Source organism: Haplochromis burtoni, unplaced genomic scaffold (genome assembly GCF_018398535.1).
Source record: "Haplochromis burtoni strain Fernald_Lab_line unplaced genomic scaffold, NCSU_Asbu1 Contig_1084, whole genome shotgun sequence".
Classification (NCBI taxonomy): Eukaryota; Metazoa; Chordata; class Actinopteri; order Cichliformes; family Cichlidae; genus Haplochromis; species Haplochromis burtoni.
Window position 1 is genome coordinate 1,793 of NW_024583445.1, and position 17,028 is coordinate 18,820.

The 17,028-nt window shown below is 37.2% G+C and overlaps 2 long non-coding RNA genes across 2 annotated transcripts in view; both read left to right on the forward strand.

Moving 5' to 3' along the window:
- Positions 1-8,087, forward strand: part of LOC121813044 — a 9,808-nt gene extending 1,721 nt beyond the window's left edge. Inside the window, exons 2-4 of the long non-coding RNA XR_006053478.1 lie at positions 3,044-3,198; positions 3,703-3,802; positions 5,306-8,087. This is a non-coding gene — a long non-coding RNA (uncharacterized LOC121813044). The remainder of the gene's footprint in view (positions 1-3,043; positions 3,199-3,702; positions 3,803-5,305) is intronic.
- Positions 8,088-10,603: 2,516 nt separating this feature from the next.
- On the forward strand, positions 10,604-12,848 carry LOC102313567. Its single transcript, XR_317924.3, has 2 exons — positions 10,604-10,762; positions 11,114-12,848. It is a non-coding gene; the product is annotated as an uncharacterized LOC102313567 (long non-coding RNA).
- Positions 12,849-17,028: the final 4,180 nt, after the last annotated feature.

The window sequence follows — 17,028 nt, forward strand, 5'->3', positions numbered from 1 at the left end:
GTGCATATTCTCTTACATATGATAAGTCAACATTGAAACACCTGCGGCTTTTGGTCAGGTGCGGCTAATGTATGTACAAAACAGGATTTTCCCCTGATTTTAGCTTGTGCGGCTAATATTTAGGTGCGCTTTGTAGTCCGGGAAATACGGTACTTTGGTTTTCCACTTTAACATCACATTAACATTATAGCGAGTGATGAATTATGAGCTTCCTTATCAATTCTCATTTGGTCCGCTTTGAGAATCGCCACCAGCTCTAAGCAGCATGTCAAAGACACTACATTCATGCAGATTAAATCAAATTGCATGCTGTGTGGTCAAATTTAAGTGCATTTTGGAGGTATTTCTCCTCTTTGTTGTGATCAGTGTTGGAGTCGTTACTAAAAAAAAATGTATTACATATTTTGCAGGGAACACTTTTCAAAAAAGTAATCCTGTAAGCTCCTTACTCCCAGGAGAAAGTAATTTGCAACAAAACTTTTTACATTGCTTTTGCATTTTTTCTGACTATATCCTTTTTCTGTCCATTGAGATTGTAATAACTGAAAATAGAAACATCCTAATAAAAAATCTATTAAAATATGACTATCAACTGGGTCGTTATAGCAAAAGCTGTAATGGTCCACTTGGGAATAAATATTTTTCCATAAAATGACCTGAAACTCATTGCTTCACTCATTGCTTCACACCAACACAAATCTCTATCCTAATGAGGACATATAATGATCTTTCTTTGTTCAATTTGGGGATAAACACAAAGCTGACAACGCAAGGAAAAGATGAAAATTGGCACAAAGCAATTGCCATGGGAATTTGACTGTAGAAGCTTGAACAGGTAGAAATGGATTGCTCATCAGTTTTTACCTGTTGAAGTTCAGGCTCTGGCTGCTGGTCTAGATTCATCATTCACTAAGCTTTAACATCCCTATGAGTTCTTGGCTAGCTTGGCTTTGTTATGCTGTTTATGCAGGTGCTTGCACATTTTATTTATTAACTTATGAGTTTCATTACACAGCGACTTGGTATTCCTATTTCTTATTTATTTAATACATATTGAATGTGGTTGATAATGTAATTTTTGTATGTAAAAGTGGTGATTCTGCAAATGACATTTGACTCCTTGCACACATATGCACATTAGTCAAGTAAATCTCACTAGTCCTCTGATTGGGTGTTGGAATGTTTGAGGCATTTCCTTTGTGTATGTATAGGATGTATAGGAATGAATAGATGCTGCCCATATATGTGTTGAAGGTTGGATGGATTTAAATATCGTCATTTAATATATATACCAACTGTGAGTGAAACAATATGTAAGAGTTCCTGTTGATTGTCTTTGCAGTACTATTATATTATCCAGAAATGTACATTTGCCTTTTGCTGTTTTTAATTATTGTTTACAAATTGGTAAAAAGTTCTTACATTTAGGTAGAACATTATCAATCTGAGGTATGTGGCTTAACCAAATTTGAATCATCGTTAGCCAGCCCTAACTATATGCTTTAGCAAAAAGGTAAGTTTTAAGCATAATCTTAAAAGCAGAGAGGGTGTCTGTCTCCTGAATCCAAACTGGCAGCTGGTTCCACAGAAGATGGGCCTAAAAGCTGAAGGCCATCAGCAGTGTATTTTCCACTGGCATCCTGTTGGTCAGTGAATTGATCCAGTACAGTCATGAATCATGCCTTCTTTGGCTTAAAAGCACAATAAAAATGATGGCTATAAATCCCCTTTTTTTAATTATTTCATGTTTAAGTTTTATCTAGAGAAAAAGTGTAAGGTTTAACCAATGCCAAGTCCAGTGATAGATTAGAGCAGATATGTTTGTATGGCTTTTTCCTTGCACAGTAGTCAAGGGACATTGTGACATTAGAGTACGTCCACTGCAATATAAGAAAATTTCAAACTTCTCTGAGTATGGATTGTTGGGTGGAGACCTGGACAGTGTTTGGGTTTGCAGTAGTGTTGTTGGGAACTGTGGAGGACTGCATGGGCTGTTTCAGCTCACCAGACAAGATGATGAAAAAATGGTCTTGTTTGAACCAAGAGGTGATGTCACTGGATGAAAAGTTAGGACGTAGCAATATGAAATACTGATCCCTAAAATTAAGCAATGTTTGTTTGAATTATCAAATGAGTTGGAGTAAAGGGTGCAAAAGTATATTTACATTTTACAACTACCAAATAGAGCAGCATAAAACAGAAAAAGTAAAAGAAACTCATATTTATAACAAGAGAATCTGTGTAAATGTGTTATTATAACTGATTCTGTAAAACTTCATTAAATATCTTCAGCATTTAAGCTCCATTCTTTCAAAATATATTCATAAATCGACAGTGAAATTACAATGAAACATGCAAATTACAATATTCTTTTCACACGCAAAGCAGTTTTATTTGTACTGAAGCTTCTTTGTCTATATTTCACTGCTGATCCATTAAAAGTGAGAAGTTCTTGGTAAATGCAGTGTTTGTGTGTTTAATTAAATATTAAGTGTTTTCGTTTTTGCAGTAAGTAGCTCTAAAACTACATTAATTGATTTTTTCCACTGCTTAAGACAGCAAACTCTTCTTCTTCTTTCCACTGGTGTTAATCATGTGACATAACTGCGAGCTTGATGGACCCTGTGGTGAAACTTAATTGTTTTATTGTCTGGTATTAAAACTTGATACTGTTTGGCTGCATATTATTGAATACTTGGGTCAATGCTTTCAAATCATTAAGATAATTGAAGACATTTGTCAATGTTTTATTTTCTTAAGTTGCAGACTGATTCCCTGAACGTGAACACAGAGTTAGCAGGACTCTGCTTGTAGAAACAAGGAGTGTGGTGTGAAACCTCACTAAAACTAAGGTTGTCTTCACAAAAGCAGAAATTAACATGTAAAGTGTGATTTACTCTTGTATTTAGGTTCAAATGAAACAACAAAAAATCCTGGTGTGAGCAAAAGATAATAATTCAAATTTATTCTGCTTATGGCACAACTCATATTTTGTTTACCCTCTCTGTGCATTTAATGTTGTTGCCCTTTCATGTTTTTCCAGATCTGGAGAGTCTTTGCTGCAGTCTGCTGTCAGAGTGGAGGGTGCAAAACTACAACTGCTGAGTCTAAACTCCGATCTAAATGGCCTCTATCAGTGTGAAGCATCTAACGCTTATGGAAGTAAACACGGTTGGCTCCATGTGCATGTGGCATCAGGTGAGGATTTAGCTGTGCAGTTTGTCTAAATCTGTCTGGATTTGTTTCTGAGTTTTAAATTTAAGGTTTTGTGGATGTTTTGTGATTGTGAAGTTATTCTGTTTTATTTTTCTGTGGATTTCGTTAAAAAGGAATAAAAAAAGAACTTCAGTATCTAGACATATATTAAAATGAATGACTGAATATTAAAGCAATGCGCAAATGAGAGGTTTGAAATCCATTACTTCTCCTACCCTGTGAAAGGTTCTTCCAAGTTCATCTTATTTGATTTTGTATCCTAATACTTTTCAGTACAAGGAAGTTTCGAATTTGAAATATAAAACTAAATGTTAAGGAAGTCAGTTATTTGTACCCATTTTGGTTATTTGTTTATTATAAACTGGTGTTGTGCTACCAGAATCATAATATCTCTGAGGGGATTAATATGTTTCTATTCTATTCTAGTGAGAACGAACAGTAGATCACCCTAATCTTATTTTATTCTTCCTTCTTGTGTTTATTTAGGAGCATGCTCTGCTGCTTGGGCCTTATTTCTTGTTTTGCTTTTCCTGAGTGTTGTGGGGACGGCAGCATGGTGCTTTTATAAATCTGGACATTTTCAAAGGTGCTCAGAATAATAACTCTGCATACACCTAATATGTAGCATAATATGTAGGACGTCAGATATAAAAGTATACACACACATAATGAACAGCTTATACTGGGAATTTTTGGGAAGTTAAAACAAAAAAAAAAAATTGCAGTTGTGCAGATTCTCAGGTTTAATTCAGTCAGTTGGTTGTTTTAGGGTTTGTCTTTAATTCCCGTTAACGTTAATTCCACTATCCCCACTAGTGGGGATAGGTTAATTGGTTAATCCAAATTGCCCATAGGAGTGAATGTGAGTGCGAATGGTTGTCTGTCTCTGTGTGTTGGCCCTGCGACAGACTGGCGACCTGTCCAGGGTGTACCCCGCCTCTCGCCCTATGACAGCTGGGATAGGCTCCAGCGCCCCCCGCGACCCTGAACAGGATAAGCGGACGCGAATGGATGGATGGATGGATGGATGGATAACGTTAATTCCCTCAAAAACATCAAAAAGCAGTTTTGTAAATGAAATAGGTAAAAGGTATGGAGAAGATTGCAACTGTGACATTTGCACCTAGAAGCTCCCAACATGTGATCAAAGGAGCTCCCAGTGTAAGTCAAACAAGCTGTATCAAAAGAAATGAGTCAAAGAGAGCTCAGGAACATTGGGAGTGGTACATTCTTTGAATAGCAAAGTGTATTAGTTGGCTCAGTAACAACAAAAGAAGTTCAGGCTTTATATAGAAAAGAAATTTATTAAAAAAAAGACAGACTAGTTATGTAATAGCTTTCTTTCTATTAATGAAGCAGATGGAAAAACAACAAGCATTAAAATTACGGGAAGAAAATTAATGGAAAATGATTTTTAAAAAAAAGTACTACATCCTCTTTCATAAAGAAAAAATAAATGAAGCCAACTACAGTAAAAGATCACAAAGAAGGAAACTCATTATTTGAGGATATGAGAGTTCAGACTTTCACTTGTTGCCTGCAAAGGTTTCAACAAAGTATTCAGACAGCATTTCATGATTTTTTATTTGTTACATTGTTTTTAGATTTCAGCTGCAGATAATACAGTATTTTATGTGCAAGCCTTGAATTAACCTCCTAGGACCTGGCTTCCACATATGTGGACATCACATTTTGGGTTGTCTATACCAAAAAAACGTACATTTTACTTAAATTCTTAAATCAAATAAAGGGCCTGATATCAACTTACGAGTATGTTCACTGTTCTATCAAAACTTAAAACAAATTCACATGTGGATCTCATTTGTTTCTCAGAAAGAAAAATCATGTCAAAAACATTCTGGTAATTCTTTGTTCTTACATTCATCAGGTCCCAATCAGAACAAATAGTAAAGAGAAATACAAAATGCATGCCATGAAAGAGTTCAGGTCTTAGAAGGTTAAAACTAATAGTCTGCAGTTGTGTTGCTGTACAATGTTGAAACATTGTAACTTGTATCAAGTTGAATAGATGTTTGCAACATTATTAGAAGCTGAATACTTCTTATATATTCTGAATCATCTGCTTCAGCATCCTCTGACAGCTGTGGGCTCATGTAATGGACCACATCTGGACTGAAGGCTCCACCAGCGTGTTCCAGGGTCAGCTGGTAGATGAACAGGTTGAGGTGCTTTTATATTCCTGAATCCATTTTTTAAAATTCATATATATGAATGTTTCTGTCTTGCTGTTACTATACTTTATATTTGCAGTAATTACAGTATTTTAAAAGCAAAACATTGTTAATTGACTCCCACTCTGCCACAGCAGTTTGGATGTGGCTGTTCCTTTGTTTTGATGTGTAACAACATTAATGGCAATTGAGAGCTGTGCTTGTGTTCCTACCAAGAGTGTGAACTGCTTTCATCAGAAGCTGTATTAATGTAGTTACTGTAAATTCATTTGTTTATTTTCCCCCACCTGGATATTAGTATGTCCCTTCATTAAGGGTAACAATGTTAATGTTACGTTTTAAGTTTACAATCTAATGCAAGGACAAGTTCTGACATATCAACCATTCATATGTAACAACAGACGTATTACCAGTAAACTACAGAAGCCCATGCAGACAGTTTAATACAGCACTCAGAAAGCACAAACATTCACACCAGACTCAGAAAAGAGGTTGGTTGGGAGCACCTCTGCCACTGAGCTGCAATTTAAACTATGGAGCCTCCTTCCTGATTTCTTTTCTTTTTTTGTCACATTTAAATGTTTCGGATCATGAAACAAATTTGTATAGCGACATCATGTCCTAGTACAGATCATTATGTAAATGGTAAATGGCCTGTATTTGTATAGCGCTTTACTAGTCCCTAAGGACCCCAAAGCGCTTTACACAACCTGTCATCCACCCATTCACACACACATGAACGCAGCTACATTGTAGCCACAGCCACCCTGGTGCGCACTGACAGAGGGGAGGCCACCGGGCCCTCTGACCATGTATATTATGTAACCGGGTTCTGTCACTAGTTAGCTAACATAAGCTAATGGAAGTCTATTTGTCGCAACCAACCAACCAACCAACTCAACTGATGTGATATTCTGTACTGGCGCTAATCAAAAACTTTAAGCACTTATTTCTTCAATCCAGACTGACGGGCAGTGTTAATTCTATGTCAGTTTTTGAGAGCAGGGCTCCATGATGTAAATTAGACTCTATGCATGTAGTGTTTCATGTGCACTTTAAAACAGTGGTTCAAAATCTGTTGGGCATACCCTGCTGGAAGTCATGCTGTAAAACCATGGATCACCAGGGTGGGTGAGGGGGTTTGGGACTGAGGTGAAATAAAGGTAAACTGATGTTTTTGTATGTTTGTTTGTTGGTTGATTAAATGTAAATGTCAGCAAAACAGAAGTCTGATTATGTGTAAATGCTGACCTTTAACATTATATCATCTTGCACATTACTGGTTGTTAATGACTGATGACAGAAACTGCACAAGGATGAAACTTTAAGAGTTAGGGCATGGCAGAAGATGTTTGAGAAACACTTTCCTAAAGCATTACACAGTTGGGCTCGTGTGTGTAAAGTTTTTATCACAATTAATTTTATATCATATATCTCACACTGGAGTTTCAAATGTGGCAGCTTTTTGTAAAACATTAAATCATTAAAGCATGGTGTTTTTTATCTGCATATTAAATGGATCAGTCTACATGTACATTACTTTTAATATGTTCTTTAATGAAAATTTTAAAATGGAAGTTTGTCTTTGAATTGTTTTTATTATTTTGTGTAACATTACTGATTTTTATGTAATCTATTTCACTGTTGTCTGCAACATGCAAAAAAAACTAAATGTGTGCCCTAGTTTTATTCTTCTTAAGTAATGTACGAGCATTATTTCCTTTGTATATGTGTTTTAATCTATTTAGTGCTTCTACTCTCTGATTTATATTTGTTGTACATTTTGTGGGGCACCTCTCACATAAATGTGTTTTGAAAATGGTTTGGTTGTCCTCTTTTAACTGTTCACCCCTGAATAAGGGGATAGTGGATGGACGGAAGACAATAGTAGGACCAGGAAAAGACAAAGCCTGCTGAGACTGCTCTGCCACTATATCAACCAAACAAAAGGAGAGGCATAAGGATTACTCACAGGTCTCATGTAAAACTCAGGCAAAGCACACCACAGTACCTCACTGTTCTCACGGCTGGTCCAGAACACTAAGCTACTTAACACTGACCTGTAAATCATTCATGCATTAAACAAAAGGCACCAAACTCAGGAGATGAGCCAGTGTTGTGTCTACAAGTAATAGATAGCTTAGCAAAGAACCAATTTTAAATGATCGCATGACCAGTTAATCATACTTACATCCTTCTTCTGTTTCATCCCAGCTCCAATTTAAAAACAACAAACAAACTGTGTTTAGTACTTTATAAGTGTCACAAACAGACGGGCGGATGGTGATGATGAAATTAGTACAAGTAGGAAATAATATAAACATCTCATCATTCTCATCATCATTTTTAGCATTAAGTATTATAGTCAATAACACAATAAAATAGAATGTTAACCATAGGATAGAAGCAGATAATACAAAAAGGAATAGACAGAATCAAAGCTACAGTGGACTGGATCTCATCAACACTGCCCTCTAGTGGACACAAAGGCAAAAAACACAAAAATCACCTTATTAGCCCGTTAATTGGCCGTTTTTGACAACTTTCGATTTTACCTTTATATTTCACCTTTAAAAACGATTTACCTTGAATTGTTTGGTATCATTTTTACAGCAACTTCATGTGTCATGTTTTAAAGGGTTTTTTTTTTCATATTGTATTTATACACTAGAACTACAAACAGAAAAATCCGAGTGGAAAAAAGTCAGATTTTTTGTATAAAAACCACAAACATGTTTAAAGAATCGTTTTCAGAACCTGAAATATAATTTGTAAATTTCAAAAATATATGTCCATATTTTCCAAATAACAAAGTTATATTCAGCTACTTACACAAAAAGGTAATGCCTCGGGTGTTTGTTTGTTTTTTTTGTACAACTATTTACAAAACAATCAGGTGTCACAATAAGACGTCTCTCAAATCATGAAATGTTTCAATTCACCTTTTTGGACAGCACCTGTGTTTGTGACAGTTTAACAGGAATGGCTTCAGCTCTCCTGCTCTGGGGACATTAGCGGTTTTTGGCGACATGGGCAGTTGCCCAGGGAGTGGCATTGTGGCGCTGTTTCCCATTCCCTGGTTACTCCCCTGTAAGCCCTGTGTTTGCCTTTGCTCTCTGTCGCGTCATACCCTCAACATGCTGTGTGTTTATGTCCAGTGTTCCAGTGTTCCAACACCTCTGTTCCGAGTCTTGTTTTGTTTTTGCTGCGTTTTGAGTTCCACTCCCGTTTTGAGAGTCCTGCATTTTGGGTCCCTTTTCCTGCCTACCTGCCTGCCACACAGCACAGCCATGACAAAATCAACAATTGACAATCATTACGTAATACTGTGCTGAACACAGTCCAAAAGATTCAGTAAGCTACATCAGTGTCTACTGTTTACAATTATAGCCAAGTGGCTTACAAACATAAACAGAAGTTTTCACTATCCCTACTAATAAATGTTATCTTGTTGTACCTCTGTTGTGGTCTGTGCTGTCCTCTATGCTGCATGCTGGGGCAGCAGGTTGGGGGTCACAGATGCCAACAGACTAAATAAACTGATCCACAAGGCCAGTAATGTGTTGGGGATGGAGCTGGACTCCATTAGGGGGTGTCTGAGAGGCAGATGTTGTCCAAGATAAGGACTATCATGGATAATACCTCCCACCCATGCCATGACATACTGGCTAACAGGAGCACGTTCAGTGAGAGACTGACATTACCAAAAAGCAGGAAATCATTCCTGCCTGTGGCCATCTCCCTGAGCGACTCCTCCATCTAATACACTATAAACACTGCAGTTACACCCTTTTTACACACACTCTTTTCTACTCTGTAATATTCTTGTCAATTTTGTTTATATTTATATTTATAATCCCCTCTGTTAATCCTTGATATTTATAATTGAGTGATCTGTATATATTACTGCTATTTCTTAAATGTGTAAAATCTGTAACATGATGTAGCCTATTGTTTGGAGCTTAGTCTGCTACTGTTACTATTTTTTACAATTTCTTCTTGGAACAACTGTAACCCACATAATTTCTTTAGGGATTAATAAAGTATTCTGATTCTGATTGTTTCAGGATACCTGCCATTATCCAGTGACACATCTGCTTACCTGTATCATTTGCTCGTTTCTCCTCTTCTTTTCTCTTTTTTCTAAAGGGCTTTTTTTTTTTCTTGTAGCTGTATTTGTAGCTGTAATTGTGAAACTGGTGTTTTACCTTATGCAAATCTGCTTCTTTCTTGTTTCTATTTTTACGCTGAGGTCTGAGCTTTAATAGTGTTTCATGCTCTTTACAGGTCTCCAGGTGATTGATGGAAGTGTGACAGTGGTTCAAGGAGGCACTGCTATCTTACCGTGCCAAATCATCCACACTGATGATGATTTGACGCAGATTACCTGGCAGAGGACAACCAGAGAAAAACCTCATAATGACAATTTTATCACTGTCCAACCAAGGGAAGGACCACAGTTTGTCAATGGACAGGATGATCGATTTAAATATATCGGGAATTTTAACAACAAAAATGGAACTCTCCAGTTATCCAGTGTTGCACTGAAGGATGAAGGCAGATACACGTGATCTTTTTCCCAATTCTTACATTGCTAAAAGCCTTACGTGTTGTAAAGACAAAACATCCTATGTACCAAACTTTGGTTCGACTCCTTACATCATTAAATGATGTAAACAAAGGCAGTTTTACTTTGATGTTTCACAAAATCCTCAAATGACTAAAACTAATCAACTCCAGAAAGTTTGTTTTGGAGTTTGTTCTTCTTTTGTTTTGTTTTTTTAAATGAATGGGAGTGAAATATCCCAGATCTCATGACTTTGCCTCCTGTTTGTCACACAGTAGCATGTTGTCACAATAGATGGGAAAATACTTTCTGAAAGACAAAAACATCTAGACTGATTTAAAAAAGAGCATTGTTTCACAATTATTGCTAAAGACTGAATCGTGGCCTGTCCCATACAGCATCAGCCTCAGTCCCAAAAGTTTGTCGAGTTCGGATCGAAGATGTAGGAGACAGAGGCGAAACATTATTTTCATGTTATTACTGTGTCCTCAGTTCAGGATTAACACAGCTGTCTTTCTGCTCTTGCAGTCTCTCCCACAGAAGTGAACATCAGAGCAAAATCTGAGGACTCATTTGAGTGTGTGACAGAAGCCAACCCAAGTGCAAATTTTACATGGAGCAGGTAAAGTAGCTTGAATAACAGTTTCAGCTGAAACATTCATTTCATTGGTTCTTTTTGTTTGTCTTTAAACCAACATGGTGGCAAGCAGCATGACACAAAACATCTGGGAGTGTGAGAAACGAAGATCACGGACCAGAGTAAGAAGACCTACAGAGAGATCAAGAGGTCAGTAACAGTTAATTTGTTCATATACTTCATAGCTCACTTTTGTTTCTCCCACAGTTAAATAGGTCTCTGAAAAAAAATGTTGGGATTAATTATATATTTTAATGTTAACTACTGTTATGCAGTTACTGGAGACTCAATTATAGTTTTAGTTGTGTACAAGGCATTTTATTACATCTATCTTACTTGAATGAGCTGAGCTACAAGAAAAAAAAAACATTTTATTAATGTGTTTGTTAAGTGTTATAGAAGTTTAAATGTTCTTTGTTAAATCTGCTGACACTGAAAGTATTTGCATTTTCAGTTGAAATTAAAGACAGGTCTAAACAAATGCTCCGTATGATCCCTCAGGAATCTCTCTGACAGCAAAGATGAACATTATTTGGACTGAAGGCTCCACCAACATGTCATTTTAAAGTCAGCTGGTAAATAAACAGATGAAGAACACATGCCCCTGCCTGAACAGGACACCATACGTGACACGTGAACCTGCAACAGGGTCTGGACCACAGACAGATTAACTTAAAAGCACGGGGATGTCAGACAAACATAGGAACATGACCGCAGAAACAAAGGGTAACAAAACAGGGAAACTAGACACAAAAGGAAACTCATAACTTAACAGCCAAGAAGTAGAAAAAATAAACGCAGTTGCATTAAAGAAAACAAAAGTCAAGACTAACTAATACAGAAAATAAGAACTAGAAAATGAAAATCTCTTAAATTTAAAGGAATGAATCACAAGACCATAATATATTCAAAACTTGGTTGAAGACCCACCATGACACATGCATGTTTTAAGATTGAGTTTCTTTCATATGATTCAATTCAGTTCAATTCAATTTTGTTTATGGAGCGCAAAATCACAACAACAGTCGCCTGAAGGTATATACCTTGTATACTGAACCTCCCCCAAAGAAAAAAAAAACAGGCCTACAGCTTGATTAGTTTTAAGTATATTAAAACACATTAATAGTATAAATCAGCTCAAATAAAAAGCTTGAAGAACATGGTTGACTGTCAATATCAACAGTGTGAATTAAAATGTAATGAAAAATTACAGTGGACTGGTGGAAAAGCAGCTGGTTAAACATACTGCCATCTCCTCTCATAGTCGTCAGAGCTTGAGTTTAGACTCTTAGTCTTAGTTTAGTCTTGAGTTTATCTGTATTTCTAGTTCGCAGTGTCTTGTTTGATAATAGGTTGCGTTCATGTCGTTGTGTCGTCTCTGTGTCTTGTCCTCAATGTCTCACTTTAAAATCAGGTTAATAAGCATGGAGACAAGACTATCTGTTTCCCCAGTCATGTCTCTCGCTCTGTCTCTTCACATCTCTGTGTCCGTGTCTCAGCGTTTGTGAGTTCCTGTTTACTTTGGTAGTCGTCATCTCATGTGCCTCGTGTTCTGCTTTGCTTCCCCCATCTCACCATGTCTATGTTTCTCTGGCTGTGTTCCCATGTTCCCTGTGTCCACTTCTCCTAACCACCTTCCTGTGTATATATTGTGTCTGTCTTCCCTTATACTTGTACGTTATGTTCAAAATGTGATCATGTTAGTTAGACAGTTTGTATTTAGCTTCCTTTTCATTAAAAGGCTCTCCTTTGGCTGAAACTCCTCTGTGCTGCCTCCATGTCTGCAATCCTGGGCCCTCTTTCACCACAGCAGCAAAACAGAGAGCTGCAATCTTTTGGAAGATTGAAACAAAAAACACAGGTTTCGGGAACCACTGTCAACAGCTACCACAGGATGGCAGTAATGTAAAGGATGGATTCAGACAGGTGGGGAACTTTATAGCAACACTGTTCAAGATGAAAGGAGAAAAATTGTTTTACTTTGGTACATTTTAATTTATGTGTATTTTTCGATTTGACAAGGCAAGCACTGTTTGCCTTTCTTGTCCTGTCTGCCATGTGTTAAATTACAGTAATGTGAAATGATTCCTGCTTAATGATAGAAATACAGTGAAATATTTTAATTATTTGTTCACTGATTTTCTCTAATTTTGCCTGTCGTTGCCAAGACCTTCAGGATGTAGCTTTAGCTGTCTCTTCCTGTTGAAGAATCATAAAAAGGTTCTTGAAATATTTACTTGGTTTCCGTTTCTTGTTTACACCAGTCAGAACTACTTTCATCAGTTGTATTAGTAATGTGGTAACTGTAGACTCCGCTGGTTAGTACGACCTTTCCTTAAGGATACAATGTCAAATTTTAAGCTTATAATATACAGTACCATGGAAATATAGACACATCACTCAGAATTTTACATTTTGTCTTTTTTTTGCACATTATGTATTTGAAAAGCACCATGACACTATACAGGCACTGTGTGAATGCAGTTGTAGCTGGTCTGTCTGGTTGTGCTGATTGAAGCTCAGTTTTTCTGTCCTATTTTCCTCTCAGTGGTAAAAACTGTCTAAATTCTTTCATCTTTAATTAAATGATCAGTGTGGCTGCTTTACCAGGTGTATCAATTGAGTTTAACATCCAGGCATTCGTGAAAACAGATTTTATTAAATTTAACAGAGTTAGAAGTTAGCAGAGAGTTAGCGCGCTAGTTTCCATCTAAATATAATATACCATGTTCTGACTGAGAGATTTCTGAAACAAAATAAAACTTCCAGATCTGCTATCACTTCCAAAATAAATGAAGACAGGAAAGTAAACTGCAGTGATGTTTGTAGGGTTACTGAAGTTGGACTAGCTGGTATATAATGGTGTACTAGGTGATCGCTTGTGACACGGCTATGTTAGCATAATATAAACACATTGAAGCTGGAGGATGAATTTTTTTCCACTCCATAAAAGTTAATGTGAGGGTTAGGGGTTAGGGACAAATGTAATCGCATAGCAGGATGCTGGAAACAGACCAAACGTCAGTCAGGAGAAAAACTAAGATAATCCATCCACAATACGAGGTTAGTCATTAATATACTGCTGCATGGGCTGGGCTGTAGTTGCATTGTAAGGGTTAAAAAGACTGAGCTTTAAAATGATTAGCGGTAATAAAAAAAGAGAGGCCGACAGTGATCACTGACTGTTTTTAGGGGGTTGTTGAGATTAAATAGAACAAGATACAAAGCATTAAAACATGTTAAAAACACAACGCAGAGTAGTTTGAGCCCGGAAGCAGGATTGATCACGTCATCACTTAAAGACCAGATAGAGCTTTCCTAGTGGACTTCTGTGGAACTGAAGCCCACGCAGATAGTAGTTATAATGCAGCACTTAGACCACACAACATTCACACAACACAAACCCACTGAATGCATTAATCAGTCTGTCTGATGACAAATTGCCACATAGTGCACACTATGTAATAAATAATACAGGCCTGCCTTTTGTGTGTTCCTGACAGTGAATGCACAAGTTTTGCACTAGTAAAATTTAATATAAAGCAACTTAAAGGGATTTTTAAAAAGTTTACTGATACAAGATGCTTCTCTATTGGATTTATGTTTACTATCATTATTATCTTTATTATTATTAACTTTAAGAAAATTGAAGCTTGGCTGCTGCAGATATTTTTATTTTAACTAAAAAACACAATAAGATGTATTTTCCATGAGTAGTTAGGAAGATCAGGTTTCTCTGATCCATCATTGATCTGATCAGTATACTGACATACAAGATACACAAGGGAAGTGGACACAGCCGGGGCAAACAAGCACAAGTAGACAATCAACACAATGAGGCAGAGGAGGAATAACGAATAATAACACACAAATATCACCAGAACGCATACACTACACATAAGAGGAACAGAGAAAACACTTCTCTGAAATATGAAGTTAAAAACCTAAAGAATAAGTAAACTAAGATTATTTATTATTTTGCGTGATATTAATATTTGGTAAATGGCCTGTATTTGTATAGCACTTTTCTAGTCCCTAAGGACCCCAAAGCGCTTTACACTACATTTAGTCAGTCACCCATTCACACACAAATTCACACACTGGTGATGGCAAGCTACATTGTAGCCACAGCTGCCGTGGGGCAGACTGACAGAGGCGAGGCTGCCGGACACTGGCGCCACCGGGCCCTCTGACCACCACCAGTTGGCAACGGGTGAAGTGTCTTGCCCAAGGACACAACGACCGAGACTATTTATTTAACAATAAGCAGAACTACAAAACTTGAAAGTCCAAAAGCACAAAACACAGTTTTAAAGACCCAGGAGAATGACCCTAATATCATATTTTAATCTTTATGTTATTGTTTTTTTTCCCTTTTTTGTCCTCATCCAGACCTTTAACTCCATACACTCAACTCAGTTGACTGATTCATAACACAGATTGGTCAAATGGCTCCAATGACTCATGCCATCCTTCAGCTGTTGAGCTGTGAGCCAAAGCAAGCATATTTTAAGCACTCATTTATTTGGGGCATGCCAGAGTTAGTATGGGCTGGGCATGCACAAGGCGTGGACAAAAATGGAGAAACAACTGGAGGGTTTTAAATTGTATCATCATCACACTAACGATGGAAACAGAATGCAACTGAGAATTAACTCTGATGTTAATCTGAAATTTGATAACAGTACACTGCTCAGAAAAAATTAAAGAAGCATTTGATGGTCACAGTATAACAAAGTCAGTTCATCTTCAGGGTGTTTGATAAACCATGAATCCATTTTACATGCTTTGTACAAATGACAGTGACAACAGTGCACTGGAGAGGAAACAACATAACTACAGACAGGAATTGCCACCTTATCATGGTGGAGAGGTTTGTATGCCCTAGTTGTCCCAGGAACTATGCTGTCAGGGGCAATTTGCCCCTCAAGGCAAATCGTTCACGGGTGAGCAACCGGAACAAGTGAAATTTAACAGACTTCTTTGATGAAAAATTCAAAAATGGTCCAATGACCATATCTCAGTTACTATGGCTCCAACCTGGACTCAGGCTCAGGCAAGAGGCTTGTTGAGAGTCACCTCTGTAGTACATGGCCCCTGACCAGGCTTAGCCCAAAGGAGCCACATCGGGCAAGATCATCTGATGAAGGATCTGTGGTGGTCCAGTGTAATGTGGATAAAACGTAGAGGCCTTGATGGACCAATCCCCAGTTACTAGTTTGTGCTATACTGTGACGAGTGTCCCATTTTTAATAATGTATTTTATTATTATTATTATTATTCAGCAGTTTGCTTTATTGTTAAACATTGTGATAAGGAAAGAGTTATACTCTAAATGTACTGTGACATTATCTACAGTTTTTGATAACTAAGCTAGTTAGAGTCACTGCTTCCCCTTCCAGAAACTGCTCCAAAATGTAAAAGGCTAACTAGCAAATTTCACTGTTGTTGACACAAAAGCTTTCATTGTAATGTGAGTAAAAATCTATTTCATCATCTGTTTTGTGTTGTTTGTTGGTTAGGAGTATACAAGCTTAAGGCAAGTCAAAGTCTCTGGCTCAGGCTGGTTGTGTAAACACATAGTGAATGAAAAGAGGTCAGAAAGGAGAAATGCCCAGTGCATCGTGGGAAACTCCCAGCACAAACTAAGGGTGGATTCCAGTGGCAGCTAGATGAAATGTCTGTCTCAATGAAATTCAAGGTGGAGCTGGCATTGGCGCCGTGTGGGAGGAAAAGCTGATGATTTTAAGGGATCATGACTGATCCCTTAGGGGCCATAGACAACAGTAGTTTTACTTAGTTTTGTTTGAAATAATGATTAACCTATCACCATAAAATGTTTCCCTGACAGGGTACCTATAAGCCTTTTTGCTTCCTAGAATTGGTTTTGTTTGTTTGCAGCAACAAAGCGCAAAATCCAGTCAGCCTCTGAACTGTCTCCCCCCTTCTTTCCTTATTTCGTGATTTGGTTTTGTCCAGGTGGCAGCACTCTCGGCTGAGCGAAGAGTAAAGAGGGTAGGATGGTCCATTAACAAGAAAAGAGAAATTGAACTCATAGCGAAGTCATAGAAGAAACTGCTTGACTTTCCTAGTATTCCTAGTATAAATAAGATAGCTTATTTACTTCAGAAAAGTTAACATGTATTTTATTTGTTTTATTTTAATATCAAATAAAGTTATAGCTAAAAACATAAAAAATAAAAATAAAACGTGCTTGCACATCTCAGTCTTGCACAAAATCAAAAAACCCGAGCACAATATTGATCCATGATTGTGGATTTAACAGGGAACCAATGAAGAGAAGCCAGTATGGGAGAAATATGCTCTCTTTTTCTAGTCACTGTCAGTACTCTGCAGCATGTTGAATCAACTGAAGGCTTTTCAGGTAGTTTTTAGGATCACAGTTGGATACTTTG